Source organism: Camelus bactrianus, chromosome 17, assembly GCF_048773025.1.
Source record: "Camelus bactrianus isolate YW-2024 breed Bactrian camel chromosome 17, ASM4877302v1, whole genome shotgun sequence".
In the NCBI taxonomy this organism is placed as follows: Eukaryota; Metazoa; Chordata; class Mammalia; order Artiodactyla; family Camelidae; genus Camelus; species Camelus bactrianus.
Genome location: NC_133555.1, coordinates 2,880,700 through 2,895,849, shown reverse-complemented (window position 1 = coordinate 2,895,849; position 15,150 = coordinate 2,880,700).

Here is a 15,150-nt window from a genome sequence, read left to right as displayed (position 1 = left end):
AGTCCTTCCCTGGTGCCCCTCTAGCTACAGGACACCGCCTGCCAGGGAACCCAGGGAAACGAGTGACTGCCAGCTGTACTCTAGCCAGGGTCCTAAACTCAAGAGAATTAGGACTTCAGAGAGAATCTAATCCAACACTTACTAGAAAACTATTAAGGTATAATTTACATACAGTCAGATGCATACAGCTTCGGGGGCAGGGTAGAGCTCAGTGGTGGAGCACGTGTTTAGTAGACACCAGGTCCTGGGTTCAATCCCCAGTGCCTCTATTAAGAAAAAATAATAAATAAGTAAATAAATAAACTTAATTACTCCCCCCCAAAATAAACAAGGATAAAATACTAAGCTTAGGGAAAATAAGTTACATAAAGATGCACGCAGCTTCAGTGTATGGCTTGATGGCTTTTACATATGAGCACATGCATGTCACTACCATCCAGATCGAGACATGAAACATATCTAGCTCCTCGGAAAGCTCCTTCATGTCCTTCCCAGTTAGCTCCCACCTTTCTGAGAGCAACCACTATTCTGAATCTTTCATAGTTTTGTTAACCCATCCCAGAAATTCCTTTAAGTGGAATCATACAATATGTATCTTTTGAATCTGGCTTATTCTGCTCAGCAGAATGTCTATGAGAGTCGTCTATATTGCTGTATGTAATAGCAGTTCACTCCTTTTGTCTTTGAGTTGCTGAGAAGTATTCTGTTACATGTATGGATATATCGCAATAGGTTTATTTATTCACCAGTGGATGGACATTTAGGTTGTTTCCAGTTTTTAGCTGTTATGAATAAAGATGCTACGAACGTTTATGTGTGTTTGTGTGGACATGGGTTAATCAAAGGAAATATCCTGGCACAAGTGATTGAAAACTGCAGTGACAGGGAAGGCTTCAGGTATGGCTTGATCCAGAGGCTCCCAATCTCACCAGCCTGCACTTCATTTCTCATGAAGCTTTTAACTTAACTTTTCTGTATACATGAGCCCATTCTCAGACTGTTTGCTCTCTCCATTCCCACTTACAGCTCCATCTTTCACCTTTGCTTACCCAATCAGCAAACATTTCTGGAGCCAACTCTGTGCCAAGCAGTGAGCTATGTGTGGGAAAACAATGAATGACCAAGCTCTCTTCTTGTCCTCACGGAACTTATGATCTAGTGGGAGAGACAGCAAGATGGACAAACAGCTATATATAAGCCAGGAGCCCCAAGTGAGAAGAGGGATTCTGAAAGAGGAAAGGGAGGGATGTCACTGACTGTCCCATTTGGGGGCAATAAAGTAAAACCACAAGGGTTTTAGTTGCTTTCAGCTCTGGGTGTTTCTCTGTGAAGTCTGCCTGCTGCTGCCCAGATGAAATCTTCCAGATGTCCATTGTCCACACAGGGGCTGTTTGTTTGCCTCTGATCACAGGATTGTTTATGAAGCCAGGCTTGGGGAAAGCATTCCTTGTTCAAATAGATGATTAAAACCCTGCAGGAAAATTCCGTGTCCTTGAGGTTGGGGAACTCGCTGTTCCACATCAGTCTTGGTCTCTCCTCAAGAACCTTCTGCTCAGCCACCAGCGCTGGTGGGATGGACTAATTACCAGCGGGATTAAATGTGTCCTCTGGCTATAAAACTGGTGCTGGAGTCCTGGGCGACACTTCTAGGGCGAGACTGATTTGTCTCCTGAGGGAAGAGTTCTAAGGATTGTGACCTCCGTCTCCTCCCATGTCATTTCAGGATGGAGAGATTCTGGATGACTGTGGGTATTCTGCCCCAAAGGATCTTCACTCAAGGGCATCCATTCATTTTACAACTATTTTGTTCCTGCCTGGTACACACCAGCTATTGGTCAAAGCTCTGGGGCTTAGCAATGAGCAAGCCGGCCCTAACAGAGCTTACAGTCTGGTGGAGAAGACGGACACCCCTCAAATCTCACTCATATACTACAGGTAAGTATCAACCACATCTCTGCCACAAAAGGAAAGCACAGGGCTTCAGATGTGTTATCAGGATGACCTAGTTTAGATTAAGGGCACAGTGACATCTGAGTCACAGAGGTCTGGAGGATGAGCACGTGTGACACAGAGAGGGAGGCGGGTATCAGAACAGCATGTGCAAAGGCACTAGGGGAAGACAAGTCAGGGCATTGCCAAGGAGCCAAGAGAAACCAGCGTGGGTGGAACAGAGTGAGGCTGGGGGAGAGAGGCTCAAGAGGGTGGAAGGCCAGTCGCACCGGGCCACGAGGAGTCTGAGGTCTAAGACCATGGGGTGCCTGGAGAGATGGAAGGAGGAGTTTGACATCGTCACTCTCCCTCCCTCGGGCCGCCTCTCTCTGACCCTTCCTCTCACTGCAGGATCTTCCTAAAATAGTTCTCATCCCACCACTCCCAGCTGTGAACCTATCAGTGGCTCTTCATGGTGGCCATGAGGTCACATCTCCTTAGCAGGGGCCTGAGGTCTTCTAATTTGTCAGGACTCTGAAGAATAAATGAGTGAGAGAGTGAATTAGAAGCAATTGTTTGTTGCCTTTCTTCTCCATGAATAAGGTCATGCCATGAGCTCCTCTAGGGCAGAGGTTATGAAACCAAGGTTTCCCAAAAGATCATGGGCACTGTCAGCAGCAGCAGCAGCAGCAGCAGCAGCAGCATTATGGCTTCTATTAAGTAAGCTGTGATTACTCTGCTAAGCAAGTTACATGTTGTGTTGGTTAGCCATTGCTGTGTAACAAAATGGTCTTAAATTAGTGACTTATAAACACAACTGTCTATTTACCTTACAATTCTGTAGGTTGATAATATAGGCTGGGCTCAGTTGGGAAGTTCTTCTGGTAGCGAGTGGTCTCTCTAATACATCTGTGGTTGACTGCTAAGGGGAGTTAAGACTCCATAGGGTAACTCTGGACCAGTGAAAGACAGGAGATAGAAAACTGTCAGTGGATAAAGTCATCTCCCTTCCTCTCTCATATGCTCTTCCAGGGTGTTCTAGTTCCACACGGCTTCTCGGGAGACATGCCATGGTTGGGTGACCTCCTGCACGTTCTTGTGCAGCTGTGACCAGCTCAGCATGTAACACCTTGTGTTTGCTTTCTCTCCTTCCTGCTTCCCTTCCCATTTTCCCTCTACCTGGACTCCTGACTCCTCCCAGGCACCTGTTTGCCTCCAACTCTGCCGTCTAGGCAGCCCAGGCTAAGATAAAGAGAAGATACCGAGGATGTCAAGTCATATCCTCCCAAAATCTCACAGGAAGACTGGCCATCCCAAGCACTGGAGGCGATGTGGAGCAACTCGAACTCTTGTTCACTGCTGGTGGGAATGTGAAATGGAACAGGCTCTTTGAAAAACAGTTGGACAGTTTCTAAAAAAGCTAAACATATACCTACTATATGGCCCAATCTCTCTGCTCCGACGTATTTATCCAAGAGGAAAAAAAAAACTGTATGTCCACACAAAGACTTGTACATGAACGTGCACGGTAGCTCTACTGGAAACAACTCAAACGTCCCTCAGCTGGTGAACGTGTAGACAGGCGGTGCTGTGTCCATACCACGCAGTTCTACTCAGCAGTAACAGTGGACGAACTATTGATACACACAACACAGGTGAATTTGAAAATGATTACACTGAAAGAAGGACGTGAGATAAAGAGTACATACTGTTCGATTCCATTTACGTAAGGCCTAGAGCATGCCCCCTAATCCGTCACATCAGCACGCAGGTCAGGGCTGCCTGCGGGCGGGGTGGAGGGGAGATGAGTGCACACAGGTGGAAGGAGACTTCCGGGGTGACGGGAGGGCCTGCCATGTTGATTGCAATGAGAGTTTTATGGAAACAGCTTAATTAAGATGCAATTAAAAAAAAAAAGAAATATCCAGGCCCAGAAGTGAACTCAATCAAATCCTTAGAGAAATGGTAACTCCAATGCGATTTAAAGCATTTCAGTGCACAGAGAAAAAAGGAAGGCTTCCAAATTCCTTTTATGAAACCAGCATAACTTTGATACCGAAAACCTGGCAGAAATAGCACACTAATGAAGGGTGTGCTGCTCTGGGCTCACTCCTGGAGTTATTATTAACTCTGTGAATCCGCTACACTGCATCTGACCTAGTTTCAAGATTTTTCTTTGCCTTTGGAAGTTTAATTACAATGTGGCTTCGTATGGATTTCTTTAGGCTTCTCCTGTTTGAGGAAACTAGCAACCAGGTGACACGGGAAGACAGGGCACATTGGCCTCTAAAACTGATGCCGGCAAGAGGGCTTCTAACTGGCGGGGCCTGGAGCCAGGACCGGGGGCTCAGGCTCCCCACTGTGCCTCCCTGAAGCCTCTGTTGGAACAGAGGCCCGGGTGGCCGTGGTGAGGAGAATGAGGCTGTTGTGATGGGCTGTGCGCCTAAGCTTGCACCTTGTCCCTTGGGCCGTGACGGGCGGTGAGCAGAGGGGTGACAGGACCACAGCCATGTGACGTAACTAGATTCTGCGCACGGTGGAGGATGGATTGCAGGGAGAGGAGGCTAGAGACCACAGGTTTCTAAAGAAAAGGCAGGAGATGAAGATACTCGCTGAGGTGGGAGACGTGGGTGTGGGGAGCAGCGGGCACCAGCAGGGGGAAACACAGGGAGCAGAGTAAACTCCTTGGTGTCAGTCTTGGAAATGGATTATTGGATTTGACACCAAAAGCAAAAATACACAAGTGGAGCTGTATCAAACTAGAGCTTCTTCTCAGCAAAGGAAACCACCAACAAAATGAAAACACAACAGAATGGGAGACAATACTTGCCAAACGTGTATCTGATACGGGGTTAATATGCAAACTATATAAAGAACTCATACAACTCAACAGCAAAATGTGGACAATCTTATTAAAAAACGGGCAGAGGAACTGAAGATTTTTCCAAAGAAGACATACAGATGGGCAACAGGTACATGAGAAGATGCTCAACATCACTAATCGTCAGGGAAACGCAGAACCTCAATGAGACAGCACCTCATGCCTGGTCCAGCGACTGTCATGACAAAGAAGAGGCAACAAGCACTGGTGAGGGTGTGGAGGAAAGGGGGTCCTTATGCTCTGTTGGCAGGAACGTAAATTGGTGCAGCCACTATGGAAAACAGTATGGAAGCTCCTCAGAAAATTAAAAATAGAGCTACCAGATCATCCAGCAGTTACACTTCTGAGTATGTATCTGAAGGGAAGGAAATCACTTCCAGAGACGTATGTGTTCCCGTGTTCATGCAGCACTATTTACAGCAGCCAAGACGTGGAAACAACCTGATGTCCGTTGATGGATGATGGATGAAGAAACATGATTATGTACATACACATCTATGTATCTGTCTGTATCTATGTATAGATAGATATCTATGTCTATATCGATCTATAGATATATATATTATTCAGCCATTAAAAACAGTGAAATCTTGACATTGGTAACAATATGAATGGATCTCAAGGTCGTTAAGTGAAACAAGCCAGACAGAGAAAGATCAATATTATATGATCTCACTGACATGTTGAATCTAAAACAAAATGAAACAACAACAACAAAGTGAACTCATAGAAGCAGAGAACACATGGGGGGGTCACCAGATTTTGGGGGTGGAGTTGGGGGGAAACGGGTGAAGGCGGTCAAAAGGTGCAAACTTCCAGCTGTGAAGGTAAGTGAATCCTGGGGGTGAGATTAGGGCGTGTGTTGCGTATTAGAAATAGATACAACTTCGGACCCTGCCTCACTGACTGCGTCTTGACTCCTGTGGAGAACAGGAAGACACTGCATAGAATTGGTGTTGATTCTTCTTTGAATGTTTTGTAGATTCCCAGCAAACGACCTGAGTCTGGAGATTTTCTTTTTTTCTTTTTTCTTTCTTTTTGTCTTGCTTTGGTTTTTTTTTGGGGGGGGGGAGTGGGTGATTAGGTTTATTTATTTGTTTGTCTTGATGGAGGTACTGGGGATGGAACCCCAGACCTCGTGCACTCCACCACTGAGCTACCCCACCCACCCCCCGAGATTCCATCATGCACTGAATGAAGGAATTTAATGTCATAAGATTGTTTTATCTTCCCAATAATTGGACTTCGCGGATACACTTGGCCCCATTTACAAGAAAGGAAACAGGCTCAGTGAGCTCGTATCAACAGGCCGGAGGAAGCGCAGCGGCAGGTTTTAATTTGACCCGAAAGCCTCTTCACCTCTGCAGTAGGGTTTGGCTCTGGGGCTGCCACCTGCCACGTGAACGTGAGCACCTAGGAGGCCTGCCAGCTCTGAGTTCCTTGAATCTCTGGGAAAGGTGCCCAGAGCTTTAAGTTGCCCAAGAAACACCATCGGCAATCTGGCTGTCCCAAGGGTCTGAGGCACGCTCCCCCCCAGGGCTTTGCTCACAGCGTCTCCTCCTGCTCCCCAAGGGCTGGGCAGTCAGCGTCCCAGTCATGCGGTCTGAGCCTGGTGACCTCATCTTACTCAACCGACTGCTTCTCCAGAAAGCGGGTAACAGTCTACCTCATGGGTGCAGTGGGGATTAAATGCCAGGGCGCGGGATGACTCAACCAGTAAACGTACCTACAGGTCACCTGGCCGTCTTGTTAAAATGCAGGTTAGGATTCAGCAGGTCTTGAGAGGAGCCAGAGATTCTGTCTTTCTGGCAAGTACCCGGGTGATGCTGTTGCTGCTGGTCCAAGGACCACATTTTGAGGAGCCAGGAGATGGTTCATACGGTGCATTTAGAGCAATGTCTTAGTACATAATCAATGCTCCATGACGGTAGGTATAATAAAGATGATAACAAAACCCAGCCCCGTATCTTCTCTCCCTTTCTAGGCTTTTCTGATAAAAGTTTACTAGGAGAGATAGATTTTTTCCCGCTGGCACTGACTTCTATGAGACCTGTATCACCTGGATCCTCACATAAGGGACCCCGATTAGAACAAAGGATAGTGTCTTCTAGAAATAATCCACTGCAGGGGCCAGGCATGTGTAAGCCTGTAAAACTCGTCTCAGGCCCAGGTCACGTCTGCAGGACCCCAGAGACGGGACTGCGTCTCTCAGATGCTCGGCTTCCTGCTGGCTGGTGCGGGGCACCTGCTGTGTGTGTGGCCACACTGCTCCTGCACACCCTTGCCCAAGGCACAGGGGCAACAGTCCCCTCCTGACAAGACTTCTGGGGGTGCCACAGAGAGCTCATGTCGGTGGGCAACACCTACTCTGTGTCAGGAACTTTAGCTTGAGCCGCATGAAACTGCTGCTCACAAACATGTAACAATGGCTTGGGCTAGTACGTGACCTGTGTGATCCTTACAACAAGCCTGGAGGCAGACACCACTTTTATCACCATCGCCCCTGTTCTGCAGATGAGGAAGTGCGGATCTGTCCAGGGTCACGCGGCTGCTGACCGGCTGAGCCCGCGCCGAGGGCAGGCGGCCCGGCTGCCGCCTGTGCTCGCTGCGGCGCCGCCTGCCTGTCTCCTACAGACGCCACAGAGAGGACCCTGGATGTGCCTGTCCTCCCACCCAGCTGTGTCTGATGCAGACCCGTGCCAACACCAAGGGCCCACAGCAAACTGTCCTTTTCTGGCGGCATTTCTGCCGGCAGCTGAGCCAGCTCATGCTGGGAACGGTGCCTCCTGGAGATCGGGCTGGAGCCTGAGAAGCCGGAGAGGGAAACAGGCTTGGCTGGGCCTTTGCGGACGGCCTTGTCCGAGTGGCCCCTGTCACGGGAGCTCAGTGCGGAGTCCCAGCACCCGTCAGCAGCCAGACCTGGCCTCATGGCGGCCCGCCTGGCTGAATCACTGACCACCCACCCCGCATCCTAGTCCTGGGAATAGCCCGGACTCGCTCATACCCCCTCTCTCATAAACCCCTCCCTGGGGATGTTGGGCACATTTCCTGGGTCAGGCACGGTGGTGAGCACTAGTTGAATCTTGCCTGTGGCCAGCAAGGAAGGGGCTATGAACACCCAGTTTCTAGATGAGGTTCAGAGAGGGGAGAGTGTTTACTCAAGGTCACATAGTGAATGACCAGCTAAGCCTGTTGAGCTCCAAATTCACCTGTTTCCATTATGCTAGAGAACATGACCTCCCATCCAAAGACCCCGAGACACCTGTGCCTTTGTACCACTGGGAGGAGCGGCACTGGGGGCACTCGGGATGTGGGGGCGAGGGCTGCTCTCAGTCCGTGTGGTTGAGAGAGCTGACCCACTGAGAGCCCTACATTCATGGCTGCAGGGGTTGGCTCAGAGGTGGGCATAAGGCTAAGGCCGGGCCAGTCAGAGCTAATCCTGGGACTTCTGCTGGAACCGGTGGGAAAGGGGCCCTCTTTCCACTGAGGCTGTACAGCAGACAGGTCAGCCTGGAGCTGCGGAGGCACCCCAGCCTCTCCATGGGGAAGGACCTAGTTGTTATGGAAGCCAAACCAGGGGAAAGTGGAGCCGAGGCATAGAAGGAGACTAATCTCTGACAATACTCTTCGAGGCTCTTGATCCAGCCATGCCTCCGTCAGTTTCTACTTACACACTGCCCTTGACGCAGAGCTCATCACCTGCCCAAGTAGCCCCTTCTGCTCCAGAGCTGAAACCCTGCGGGAACTGGCACTGATCGGTCTCGTTCTACTCATCTGAGGGGCCGGAGAGACTCCAATGGCAAATGGATACAGTTTCACATCGAACTCTGGCGTTTACTCTTTAAATCCCAATTAAAGTTGGGGCGGTAATACCTGGCTTGGAGGGCGCTGTAGGAATGCAAGAGCTGTTACAAGGGCTCTGCTTTTCTTATCTTGTCGTACAGTCACTGCTGTATTTGTGACGAGAGAATGAAGCCCTGGGCATCAGGGGCCTTGTTTTATTCAACTCAGATTCCCCGGCACCCAGCAGTGGTTGGCACACAGTAGACACTCATTAAATGCTTGCTGAAATAACTTTGACGTACATGCTGGCCTCCCACCGGCAGAGAGCACCTTGGGGACTGCTGATCTGTTCACCCCATATCTTCTCTCCTTGCCCCTGCCCGCATCCTCTTCATTTCTTTACATAACACGAACAGTTTTCCTTCTTAAAAAAAAGTAACTCAATTATTCTGTGAATATTTATCAGTTACAACCAAAGGAATGAAAATAAGACCCCACAGTACAAAAAGTAAAAACCCAGACATTTGGGCTTCTAACACAAAATCCAACTATTTGACTTATTTGATGTTTTTCTCAAGAAACAAAACAAAACCGATCTGCTCTAAAATCTGGAAACAAGGCGCCTTCCTCGGTGTCTCCCACTGTCTGCTGGGAGCGGCGTGGGCACTCTTGGCAGTCACAACAGGCTGCTGACATGGGACGAGCAGGTAATGGGGAACAGCTGCTTGGCTTGTGCTGTTTCTAAGCCGCAAGTTGGTGACGAGGTGCTGCAGACAGAAGACAGGCAGTTCTGGTTTGGGCGGAGGGCGATTAAGTCCTCGCCAAGTTCAGCAGGAGAAGCAGAGCGGCTGGGCTGGCCGCGGTGCGCCAGGCAGCAACCCCGGATGCTGCCTCTGTCTTTGGAGCCGTGTGCACCCAGAGATGCTAAGGGACGGCCTCACCCTCCTCTGAGCCCTGCACGAGCTCCCCAGTTTCACTCCATGACGCCGCCCCATCCGGCACCCGGAAGGCATCCATTAGATCAGTGGTCAGCAAACTGTGCTGTAAAGGGCCAGCGATGAAGTGTTTTAGGCTTTGTGGGCCCGGCGGGCTCTGTCATGACTACCCTGCTCTGCTCTGCCGTTGCAGCCTGAAAGCAGCCAGATACACTATGAAAAAGAACGAATGGGCAAGACCAGGTTCTGATAACTCCTCATTTTCCAAGAACAGGCAGCAGGTGGGACTGGGCCCTCGGGCTGGGCTATAGTTTGTGGCTCCTTGGTGCCTCTACTGGAAACCCCGTAAGGGCTCCCCACCCTTGCAGAGTAAAACCCACCCTCTAACCCGGGCAAGGAGCTGCCTGGAAGCCACGCCCCACGGGAAGCCCGTTGCTGCCTCCAGGCCTTTGCACTCACTGTTTCCTCTGTCTGGGGCACCCTGTCCCCACTTCTCATGTTCACATGACTCACCACTCCCGGTATATGGGTCTCAGCACAAATGTCACTTCCTCAGAAGGGCCACCCCTTCAGCCCTCTGAAGTGACTGTAGCCTCCCTCCCCAGTCACTGTTGATCCCAGCACCTGTCTTCTGCACCACACTTATCACCACTTGAACGGATCTCTGTTTCCTTTTTCACTGTCTTTCTCCCATAAGCTCCATGAGGGTGGGGAAGCGTAGCAGAGTTAGAGGGCAGCAAGGCGTGGAGAATGAATGAATGAATGAGTGGACGGACGGATGGACACTCCAGTAGCTCCAAAGCAGGTTCCCGCACACCCCGCTCCCTCGATGCCAGAGCCACTCTGCTGACAGAGGCATCCTCTTAAAATGAATTATCAGATCATGCCCTGCCCTGCTCTGAAGTCTCTAACAACTGCCTATGGCTCGAAATCCAAACTGCCCCCGAGGCCCCGGGAAAACGGCTGCTGTCTGCCTCTCCCAGGTGGCCTCGCCTGTTGTCAAGATAGGCTGCCCGGAGGGTCCACTGATGTGACCCCAAAGGACCCCACTTGGCATTGGAGGTGTTTTTGAGTTATCAGAAAACAGGTTATGTTCCAGGAATCTGCTTTAAACAAAAGGATGAGGCCATGGACACCTGACCACGAGGGGCCGGGAAGTCGTCCAGTTTCCTCAAACCACCCCGCCCAGGTCAGGCTCTCTGTTGTGACACGCTCTGGGTAGAAAGAGGGGACAGGATCTTTTCAGACCAATGCCAGAGCCCAGTGGGGTTCGGCGGTGGGGACTGTGGAACGTGGAGCGTTTAGTGCACTTTCTGGCCTGACTGGAAACTCCATGCACATCGAAGTGGAAAAGATTAGGTGTGGGGCTGTCCCGGGAATAAGCAGCAGGGTGGGTGGCTCCGCCGATGGCTCCTTCCGCACCTGCGCAGCTCACGCTGCGTCCTCCACTCCTGCGATTCAGCGAGGCGAACTCTGATAGCACAGACCGCGTGGGCAGCCCGCAGGGGTCTGGTATAGCTTATTGCTTGGGCTCTGCTGAGACGGAAGGTTAGAAAGCTGCCACTGTATGGCTTCCTCTAATCCTATGCCCAGAGAGTAACATCACCGTGGCTAAACGCAGCATGATCCTCTCACTGATGCTGTGTAAAGCGGGGAATCGACGTCAGACGAACGTAACAAAGGTAGTTTCATGTTAGTTGTGTCTATTTTTCTGAGCTCATGCTCCACGGTGCAGTGTTAGCAGCAAGACACTGTGAGCACCAACTTCTGGGTATTTTTTAAAGCCAGGCCAGAGTACCAAGCATCACACCCTGTCAGGCTTATAAAAGCGACCACTTCCTGTCTCTGACCTCCCATCCTGTTTGGTCTTGACTAGCTTTCATTCCATCTCATGTCCCCTGTTGTGCAGCCTACGCTCCCTGCCCTGAGCTCCTCCCTCTCCCTGATCATCTCTGGACTTGGCCCCATCCTGACTCTGGGGTCCTGGTTCCCCTTCTAAGGCTCAGCCCAGCCGGCTCTCACTGCTGCCTGGTATACGGTTGCGGCCTAGCCCCGGGGCAGGGAGAAGAGGTGCCGCGGGGGGTGCGAGGCTGTCACGGAGAACACGACAGACGAGGCTCCCGCCCAGCACAGCTGTGACCCCTTCTACAGCATCCCATCCGTCGTGGCCCTCCTCCACCAGAACACCTCCACGGCCAGGAAGCTCTGACTTCCTAGGACTGTCCTTTTCATTTTCTGACAACCTTATCAGAAAGCTTGAGCTGTCAACAGGCTTGAGAGCCGTGCTGAAGTCATCTGTTTCCTGCAGGGTGCTGGCGGTGTGGTGTGAACTCCAAGGCAGCTGTCAACATACATTCTGCCTATCACTGGCTGAGACCAGCGCTGGGGCATGCGATGTGAATTAATCACTTCCACTTCTCACCAGCACCGGCTCCTTGTGCTTTTTCTGCCTCTGGCCATTCATGCTCAGCAGATAACCCCCGGCCACAGCACCGCGTGGCGCTCGGGCAGGATTCCGAGCGGGCCAGATATAGCCCGTTATCACTGCAGCTACAGCGTGTGGGCTCATTGAGAAGTTACGGGACACTTTATCAATGAGGGAGGCTGTCCCAGAAGCTCTGGCGTTGGGCTTCGCGGGAGCGAATGGAGGTGAAGATGAAGGCTGCTGGGACAGCTGCTTATCTGGCATGTTTTCCCAGTGAGGTCAAACGTCAGCGCCACGCCATCTCCCCGGCGGAAACAAACCATGGGATGTCCGAGCTGGAAGACCTCGGAGGCCTCACGGAGGGAGAGAATGAGACCCAGCCAGAGGGCAGGCTTGCCTGCGGCCCCGCAGGGAGGCGGTGTCGGAGCCTCTGGTCTGCGGGAAGAAGGCGCGTCGCCCTCGGCGGCAGGCTCAGGCTTTCAGGAGGAGGAGCGCGGTCCTCCAGGCCGTGAACGGTGTGCTTTTCTGCCTCAAGAACTGACACAGGGGTCAGCAGGGAGTCGGGGCTGAGCCAGCTCTGCAGAGTCCCAGTTGAAGCATGGCTTTTCATTTACATCAAATGTATTTTTAAAAATAATTTCACTCATTTTCAGTTTTAGATTCTTTGCGGACCCATGAAAAATAAAATGACAATGATACGTATTGGTTCCATCAGAAGAGGCAGCTTGAGAACTATCAAATGATGGCAGTTTTATATCAATGATATTACGTGATTCAAAGAGAAAACCGGTTGGTTCCACTGATGTGTTTTTAAAAATCCAATCATTGAAATTCATTGAGCCAAAGGTTATATGTCTGGCATAATTCTGAAGGCTGCTGTAAATTTAAAGTGTGACTCTAGAGAAAAAAAATCATTTGTTTTTGAGAGGATAACATGCAGAAGAATTTTACTGGAGCACAGCGTCATGATAAAAGCATGTTCTTACTAAACAGGAATAAATAAAGCAAAGCCCCTGAGGAACAGAAGCGTGCTTAGAGTTGATTGCGGCTCACATACTTCATAGTCGTCTCCAACACAAGCTGCAATGCTAAACACACGAATGTTTGGGTAACCTCATAATTAGAGGAACAAAACTATACATAATTTCATAACAAAAAATGATTAAAAAACCCAAACATTTTCAGTCCACAACTCTAATTACTATATGAGCTCCTGAACGTGTCCTTGAGACCCGCGCGGAAATGAAGATAAACCCAGGTGCTCATGGATGCTGTCGAACCGACGCACTGGGCACAGCCTTGTCCATTCCTTTGGCAGCCCTGTGCCAGGCGCGGGGGCTGCAGGGGTCGCCAGACGTGGGGCTCCCACTGTCACAGACCTCACCTTCCAGCTGGGGGAGGTGGATAAAACAGATGAGAAAGGAGAACGCAGAGAAATTAAAATCTTGAGTAGAGAGAATGTCAGACGGTGATCAGTGCTTTAGAAAAATAAAGCAGATTACGGGCAAGGGGAGACTGAGGACTTGGGTTATTGATACAGGGTGGTCAAGGAAGGTACTGCAGAGAAGGTGGCATTTGAACAGAAATCTGAAGACATAGAGGAGCAAGCCTTAGGGCATCTGTCAGGGGTCCTGCAGGCAGGAAAGAAACAGTGCAAAGGCCCTGAGGCAGGAGTGAGTTTGGTATATCTAAGGAACATCAGAGGAACCAGCAGCGGGGGCGGGTGGTGGCTGTAGGAGAGGAGGGGGAGATGGCGTAGATCACGCAGGGCCTTGTGCGTGTTGTTGGGACTTGATTTATTCTGAGTAGATGGGAGTCACTAGAGTTTTTTGAGCCAAGAACCGACATGACCAGACGTATCATTTAAAATGTCACTTAGGCTGTCACTTAGACTTTTGGTGTAAATGAAAAGTCATGCTTCAACTGGAATTCTAAAGGAACAGCTCATCCCTGACTCCCTACTAACCTCTTCATATGTTTTAAAGGCAGAAAAGCAAAACGTTCACACCCTCAAGGCTGCAGGGTTGAGAAAGGGCTGCGGAAGGCAGGGCAGAGGCAGGGGTCGGTTCTGACAGTGCTGGTAGACTGGGTGTAGGCAGGAGTCTAGGGGATGCCTGGGATTCTGGCCGGAGCTGGTGGGCAGAGGGAGCCGCCATTTACTGAGGCGGGGGAACAGCAGGAGGGGCAGGGTGGGAGGATGAGAGAATTGGGAGTTTGGTTCAGGACAGGCTGAGTCTGACACCTCTGATTCCCCACGTGGGGCTGGCCAGCCCGCAGCTGAACACAGAGCGTGGAGTCCAGGTTGGAGGCCCAGCTAGTGACACTGATTTGGGAGTTGTCAACCTCCTGGGGGCATTTAAAACCTTCTGCATGGGGCAGGACGAGATCCGCAAGGGAGTGAGGGTGGTCGGGAAGAGGAGACAGTCAGAGCAGTGGCCACTGCTGCCGAGGAGTCAAGAGAGAATGAGGAGTGACCACTGACCATGGGACTTAGCGACTTGGAAGTCACTGCTGTCCTTGATGGACAGTTTCAGAGAAGTAATGGGTCTGAGGAAGTGGCCTTACAGCTGAAAGCTGAAGGATGAGTGACACCTTACCACGTGACAGGTGGTGGGAAGGGCACGGCAGGTGGAAGGCATCGCCCAGGGCTCTAATGTGGGACTGGGCATAGCGTGCTGTAAACCAGAGGAAGACGGGGGCCGGGGCCACGGGGAGCGGGGGGAGGCCGGGTCAGACCCTGCAGGGTCCTGCAGGCTTTGGGGGTTTCTTGTTCATTCCAAGTACAACGGCAGCCACTCAATGACTAACCCGCTCTGCGCATCTAAGTGCCCACTATTTTATGCTTGCAAAGAAATGAAAACAATCAGGAGCAAGACACTAAGCTTCCTCGAAGGAGTGAGGACAGACAGGGCCTCTTCTACCTCCACTCCTTGGCTCCCACCTAGTGCACAGGATGCCCCATCACCGGATATTGGCTGCTGTTTCCAAGTGCACACGGAATCTTAAAAGACAGCACCCCAGAGTGAAAATGGCAGAGTAATGAACTGTAAAAGCCTCATTATTTCACAAAAGGAGCAAACAAACTGGCAAAAGAATTAACCAATAAAAAGTTCATAGCAACCAGGAGAATGCTTAATTAAAGGGGGAAAACTACCACAATTTTTTTATACAAATCCACACTTTGATTTATTTAATTC